We start from the raw sequence: 8,328 nt of genomic DNA on the forward strand, positions 1-8,328 counted from the left end.
CTCACACCTGCTCTCCTCTTCCTACGCATCCATGGATGCAGAGGCAGAAGATTTACAAGGCAGGAAAACAAAGGGAGGCATACGAGTCCTTCATCCTGGGTCACATCCCTGCTCTAACAAGGAACCATTTAACCTCAGCCTGAACCTGATTTCCATGGGCCATGGGAACAGTTACATAACAATGAACAGTCGAAACACAAATAGACAAAGACTTTACAAATCAAAGCAAAGGTAAATTGTCAGGTGTTATTTTTTAAAAATTACTGTTCTCAGTAGCTTATCTTGAACTAAATACTATAAAACTACAAGTTTAGCATTACCATTTGTCCATTAGTTCTGATACTGAGGAGATAACTTCTTTAGTATCCTTTTCCTCTAAATAATTTTAAAAGAATGAGTCTTGAGGAAAAGCTTCAGGCTTAAGAATATATCCCTGTAGTATGGCTTTATACTTTGTAAAACTATCAGTATGTGCCCCTTGCACAGCCAGAGAATTCTCAGGTTTGACAGTTCTCTGCAGGACACTGTTGCTATTTCATTTTCTTAATGCTGCAATTAAAACCTTTTCAAACTATTCCTGATAGCATAGTCAAATATACTGCAAAGGTTTTTTTACCTCTCTGAGTGAAAAACATCAGTATGATAATTGTAGGATGCTATACATTGAAGACAACTTTAAAATCTAAACATGTCAGATGTACTCCCTCCTCTTGTCCTTATACAAATGCTTAAAATTCCCTCACATTCCAGCTCAGTTATATCTAAATGGAACATTGCATTCTGTTTAGCAATATGTAAAATAAGATGATAACTCATAATGCAAAATCCAATCCCAACTTAATGTGGTGGTAATAGAAAACTGCTTTTATTCCCTTCATCACATAAACATGCCATGTGCCTTCACAGTGTTACATGTGATGCAATTTTGCAGCTACAGATGAATCCAAATTCAATAGAAAATGTAAATCAGAAAGAAAACTTTTATGGTCTATGCAGTAATAAAGACTGACCCTGGTTCTTGATGAGGTTTTTTATAGACCTCCTCCCTGCAGAAGATATCCAATGGCAGGAGAAATCTGAAATTCAGAGCCAATAAAGAGCACAGAGAAGTTGAATAATCCCTCTGTAACTGTGTTGGACCTTACGCAGCTTGAGGACTTTTTTCCCTATAAATTGACTCTCTTACTCATCTTATTCTATTTCAGTAAATCAAGGGATGACTCATAGAAAATCAGAATCCAGGCACAACAAAGATACCATATAACAAGTCATTTAGTTTATACTAAGAATGCTGGCAAATGTATATGTATACATGCTGACTGCTCTCCTGAGAAGTCACTGAAACTTTTACTGCTGGATAATCTCATTTTACCCTAATCAATTGCACTGTGACATTAGATTTTAAAATAGGCAGGTTTTCTTATAGTAAATAATGCTGTACAGCTGACTCAAGAATAATTATTAAGGCTAAAATTGTAATTAAAGATACATGCCGACTGCCTAATTTACTTGTACTTCTTAAGAACTATTTATTACTCATTTAAAGAATGTTTTCAGACAGATTAAATTAAAAACACCATTTCTTTCTATGCCAGGCATGTTCAGAAAAAAATAACTGCATTTTAGTTTTGAATCCAGCATTTGAATAAGCTGGGAGAAGCACTAAATTAAAAAATAAAAGTTGACAGGGCTCAGCTGTCACCTGGCTGACATCTCCTGTCCACATCATGACCACAAAGCTGAAATTGGTTTGGATTTCTCCTGCTATTTTTTTGTCTGGTCCTGCTCAGATGTAACAGTGTTATTTCTGAGCAATAACCAAAAAACTGAATTACATGAGAATCTGGAGACATGGTGCAATATATGGCAGAAGATAAGACTGCTTTGGCTTGTGCTCTTCATCACGTTACATATTAGTAAGATATAACAGAATTTATATGAGCTTCATAGCATACAGTGACAATTTCTCCACGTGGCATTGCACTCCAACCTGGCTGATGGGTTTACATAAATGGTAAAGCCTCTCTCATGGTGTCAGGGCCTGCAGCAGAGATCTTTGTGAAAGACAGCAGACAGGGTAACCTTCTGTTTTAAGCTGAATGTTTCATGTTCTTTCTCTCAGTTCTGTCATATCAAAGTACAGTCCTAAACCCCTTGCAGCCCAAGAACTCCACATTAAAGACTAAAAGCCTGTAGCCCTTGGATGTTGCAACAAGTGGATCAAACATTCAAAGCCAGTCTCTGGACTTTGCAAAGCATGAGTTCATTCTAGTTTGTCTTCCACTTTTCTATTCTATTCTGCTTAGGAAGATCTTAAATTGGTTTTATAAATGCACTATCTGAGTACATTTCTGAATCATGTTCTATTTTTGTCCTGTTGCCTCAAAATAACTGATCCATGCTGTAGCTTTTTGTTTGGGGCCTTGGTTTATCTTAGAAAGAGTTGTTTGTGCTTTGAGGTTCTATACTTCCATCAGAAACCACAGAGATTTTTGACACTACAGTTTCGGTCTGAACTCCAAGAATTATCAGTCTCTGCTCTCCCCAGGATTACAGGAAGGAGTGTTTAGGATCATACTCTGCTTCTGAGCTTGTGCCCTGAGCATTGGTATGATGCCTGACTTTTAGACTTGCCTTCTTAAAGTGCATGTAAATTATTCTCATTCCTCTTATTTTTGACAAGAGAAGGAATAAATGTCTTACATCTGTCACTAAAACACTCTGTGGTGGTTTTTGTCCACCTTAGGGACAACTTCACACGCTATCAAATACTTATATGGGCAGAGACCCCCTCCTTTTGAAAATGGGATAAAACCAACTTAAGCCTGAATGCAGGTGAAAGGTTTCACAGAGTCCTTCCCTTGAGCAGCAGTCAGAGAGCTGCTTCCACTTTACTGACCATATTATTTCAAGTGTTAACATGTCCAGCATCACTGCCCTCTCTCCTGGTGGCCCACTCCTTATACACAGACTGAAAGTGGGTCAAGGACACAATGAAGATTTACAATTCTAATCAATGTTTGAGTCAAAAATCCAGAGCACTACTGAATATAGATGTCATTTGACACAGTAAATTACAGTCAATGTATAAACAAATAAATAAAATGCCCAAGTGTGTAACTGAATTCCCTGCTTTAGCACAGATAGGCCATGAGCAGAGTGAATTTCTAATTAAGAGAGAATTGCTATGGTAACCAGAGGTGGTCACAGATAATTGGGTGTGAAACCCCATGAGGCTTCATGACAGAGGTGCCTGCATATATTATCCAGCACACTTTCTGTTTCTTAAATAGAACTACATTGTCAGGTCAAACAATATTTTTTGTATTTTAAATGCCTTCTTTTTGAGCAACCAAAGTGCAACTCGTAAGGGGTCTCTGGTCTTTAAATGCTATCAGAACAGTCCATGTGCAAAGAGAAACTGGAGTGAGGATTCTCAGCCTTATCTTACTCTCAGTGGGGGGTTAAGAAGGAGGTGTTTGACTTTGTGTTTGCTATGGGACAGAGAAGGGACATGGCTGCCTGTATTGGCAGAGCAATCAGGGACAGAGGAACAGTGCTCCTCACAATGGGACTATGCACACTGGCCAGCCCTATGATTGTCTTGATACTGCATTGTCTTAGTTAAAACAATTATTATTTAAAGTTGATCTTTTGTTATCACAATTCATGGGAAAGCAAAGAGATAATCACAGAAATTGAATTATCCTGTGCAACCCAGACCACTCTGATCAGATCAGAGGGGATGCTTAAAACTCACATTGCATCAGCACAGTAACACCTGCATCAGCAACCAATTGTGATTAAACAAATTTCCTTAAATTTACCAACTTAAGCACTTTCTTCCAGATAGTTTTGAGTGTTATCTTAGTTAATTAGATATTCATTATCTATGTAATAAATTGTATATTATCTGTGTAATTAGCCTTGATGAAGATTAAAGGAAAATCTCATTATTTCAAATTGTTGTTCTGGCACAAGAATTCTAAGATTTGTATTTAAATCTGTTCTTGAACATGTGGATATGAATGAAAGGTCAGCTCTTTGCTTTGCAAATCCCCATTTCTCTGTACCAGCTCTACTTAAAGGGCACAGAGCTACTTCAGTGCATCCAGTATCCCTCTGGTCTGGAGGGACTGTGTGAATTCTCAGGATAGGATGAATTCAGAAATGGGTAGGATAAATAGATCAACTCCTGCAGATTTCCACTACTGCTGCAACTCAGAGAAGTTTTGAACCTCACTTCTTTTGAGACCTTCAGCATCTTTTAATTTCCCATATATTGATGGTGGTTCTCAAGGTGCATTGGTGCATTGCATTTGACAGTTTCTCTGTAACCAAGGACTCAATTAACAAGCCTTAACACATTTTCATGTCCCTGTTATCAGCAAAAACAAGATCATACCTGTTCTGCATCTTTAAATGAGGTAGTGGGTTATTAGTCTCTCTGCATATCTGAAAAGGTTGCTCAGCCACTCTGAAGGTGCAATCTGTAAACACAGTAGGGCATTAAAGCCATCAGGAATTATCTGACAGAAAAATTATCAAAGGTAGTCAGAGCTCTTAGGCTGCACTGATAGTGCCAATCTAGCTGTGTTCTGCTGTTTCTGCATGTCCAGATTTCCCATTAATTACACCTCAGCAGGAGTTCTGCATACAGCAGTGTGGTCAAAGACATTTTCAATCCCTAAGGAGAAGCAGACTATCATAGTGTACCCTCTGTCACACGGGGAGGAGAGCCCTGCCCATGCTGATTAAGTACAGCAGTTGACAGCAGATGTTATTTGTTAATTACTGACATATCCAAAGGGTCCTATGGCTTGACAGCCTTGGTAGCAGATCCATTACCCACTTTGTTTTATCTCATTGTGGAACATATGGTGGCAGTTTGATGTAGTACAATTTTAAACATTTTTTTAATGTATTCCTACCTTGAATTCCTCACTCACTTTTCCAGTTGCTTCTTGATGGGTCAGAACATGTGCTTTCTTTTATTTTCCTTTTCTCTAGTATCCAATTACCTTGTCTTTTCAACTGCTCAGAAGTACTGATGTATCTCATCTGCCAATTCACTTTTTTTTCACCTTTGAAAAATATCAACCAGATGGTTTCCAAAAATGACAATTATATCTAATGCATTGTTTGAAATTAAAGTACCACTGCAAAAATGGCTCTCATGTTTTTAACTGCTTGAAGCCACTCTGGGTGCACTAAGAACTGTGTGTTCCATCACTGCATTAGACAAAAGCCCACTGAGAATTTGAGCTGCTTCAAGATAAAACGGAGTGAGTAGCTAAATTGTATGCTACAAAGTATTAGTGTGTGTCTAAAGCTCAGATCTGAAAAGCAGATCCATCAAACTGCTCAGCAGCTCAAATATAAAGGACATAATTTTTTACTTTAGTCTTACAGTTAAGAAATACACAGTTAAGAAATATACACAAGGTATATTTCCAATGACAGACATCTGAGGTGTTAGTTGCTTTGATTTGTAGCTAGAATTTTACTTAACTATATTAAATTTTATTTGATTTTCTACTTCTCTGTAAACCTATCTTCTCTCTTTGGAAGGCACCTGAACATTTTCTTGGGAACAGCATGGCCAGCAGGACCAGGGCAGTGACTGTCCCAGCACTGCTGAGGCCACACCTCGAGTCCTGTGTCCAGTTCTGGGCCACTCATGACAAGAACCGGACATGGAGGTGCTGGGTCATGTCCAGAGAAAGAAACAGAGCTGGGGAGGAGCTGGAGTGCCAGGGGCAGCTGAGGGAGCTGGGGGAGCTCAGCCTGCAGAAAAGGAGGCTCAGGAGGGACCTTCTCACTCTCCCCAGCCACCTGGGAGGAGGGTGCAGCCAGGGGGGGACTGGCCTCCCCAGGAACAGAAGGAGGGGAAATGGCCTCAGGTTGTCCCAAGGAAGATTTAGATTGGATATCAGGAATAATTGCTTCACCAAAAGGGTTGTCAAGTCCTGGCATGGCTGCCCAGGGAAGGGGCAGACTCACCATCCCTGGAGGGATTTCAAAGCTGTGTGCAGGTGGTGCCATGAGAAGGCTGCCCTAGAACAGAGGCTGGACAGAGTTAAAGAATAAAGGAGGGATTAATTAGGAGGCCTCAATGATACACCTTGGGCAGCACAAGAGCCCAGCCAGAGCTACACCCAAGGTAAACCCAAAATGGTCACAAAATGGAGGGCCAGTCACGAGGTCTCTCACTTTTATAAGTTCTGCACCGTTTGCATATTGGAATTAATTGTCCAATTCCAGCTTTAGCCCATGAATTCCCATCCTTCTTGTTTTTCTCTCTTCAGTCCATGTTGTTTATGCTCTTGGGCCTGAAATTTGGATTGGTTGTCCTTGGTCCCAAGCTAGAGAAGGAATTGTTTTGTCTGCCTACTCTGTGAAGAGAGCTCACCAACATTTAATATGAAGCTCAGAACTACACTCTAAAGCAGCACTAAAGAATCTGGAAAAAAGAAAAGCTAAAACTTTAGGCATCACATATGGCACTTAGGGACATGGGGTAATGAAGGACTTGGCAGTGCTGGGGGGAACAGTTTGATTTGATGATCTTAGAGGTGTTTTTCAACCTGAATGATTCAATGATTCTATATAAAATTGGGAATGTTAATAAACATAATTTAATTTCCAGCTAGAAACTGAAATATAGAAACTGTCAATGTAATTGGCACATGTTGAAGCGTCTTCCTTCATGGATGACTTAGCACTTGAAAAAATAAGGAATAAAATTAAGAAAAAGCAAAATACTTACAAAAATTAGGCATTTGAAAGTAGTATTAACCTGATTAAATATTTTCTTGCTATATTCACTTAACCTGTAAATATTTTTCAGAGATTGAAGCTATGTAATAGCAATATGAAATCTATTTTATGATAGCAATAATTCCCAAAGCAAGGGATTGTTTCTGACAGCTCAGCCAGAAGTTAGTTGGAATTATTAAAAACAGGCTTTTTTCATGCAAAGTTCCACAGAATCACAGAATATCTGGAGTTGGAAGGAACCCATAGGGATCGTGGAGTCTGAAGTGAATGGCCCATACAGAGATCAAGACCACAAGAAGTGTAGAACTCACACTGAGTAAAACAAACCCTTGATGTACCTCAGCTGACTCTGAACACACAGCACCAGGAATAAAATTAATCATGAAAGTATTATTAATAGGAAAATTGACTAGTTAAACTCAGAGCTGAGCCCTATGCAAGGGTGAATTTGTCAGCCATGAATTCGAGAAAATTGAGGAAGGGCAGATCTTAGTGATGCAACAGAGAATACAAAAATATCACAAACTCAACACAAGCAGGTGTAAAAAGTGAATCTCCAAGCACACAAAAAGCTTCCCACAGAAAGACCAAGCCTGAGGTGCCACAGCTCAGTATTTTTAACAAAGTGCAAGTGCAGAGGCTCACCCAGAGCACAACAGTTTGCTCAGCACCGAGCTCTGAAGGTAGGACATCTGTTAATGAGGGCCCACGTGACTGAACCAATTAAAAGCTGCATATGAGTAAGGCTAGAAGGTGACATTAAAAATAAAGACATTTAGCAGTGACAGTGTAGGCATAAGGTATATGCACTTGCTGAGCATCTTTAAAATACTGGGAAATTAAGAAATGTTGGAAATGGCATGGATATTGTTGAATTGGAAATAAAGAAAAGTAAGTTGTCACCATGGTTCTTAAAAATCTTCCATAATAAAAGCCTGCTGTCCCAGTGCAGGTCAAAAAATGGCAAGAGTAATTCAGAAAATAGGCATCACACACACACAGATACAATCTGCATGATGATTTTCTAGAACAAAATCAAGCACGACTTGCAATATATCAAAATGTCAGCTATCTATTTTAATTTTGGGAATACAGTAAGTTCACTCACAATACTTAAAAGGTCATTCAGAAAGACTGAAGTGCAGTAGCAAAAATCTTACTCTAAACATTATCTTAAAAATATCTTTGCTCTTTCTTCTGACAGATTGTTTGTATGAAGAATTTTCCTTATATCCTTAAAATTTTTAGGGAAATAAAATTTAAATAAAAGCAGTAAACCCTCCAGAGGTCCTTTCCTGAAAAGAAAAACTTTAAACTCTGTAGGCCCACGTAGAAATGCCAAGCTGTTACAATTTTCCAAACACAGCCTGAAGCTTTGCCTGGATGCACAGAAAGATCAGTAGTCCCTCCCAGTGACCTTGTTCTTCCCAGGATTTTAGAGGTGGCAACTAAGCAGCAGCATCCCAGCACCTGGACAAGGCAGTGGAACCCAGCACATAAAGGGTTACAGCCTCAACCCTGTGCTTTCCAGCCTTCTCCAGCCCAGGC

Source organism: Molothrus aeneus, chromosome 16, assembly GCF_037042795.1.
Source record: "Molothrus aeneus isolate 106 chromosome 16, BPBGC_Maene_1.0, whole genome shotgun sequence".
Classification (NCBI taxonomy): domain Eukaryota; kingdom Metazoa; phylum Chordata; class Aves; order Passeriformes; family Icteridae; genus Molothrus; species Molothrus aeneus.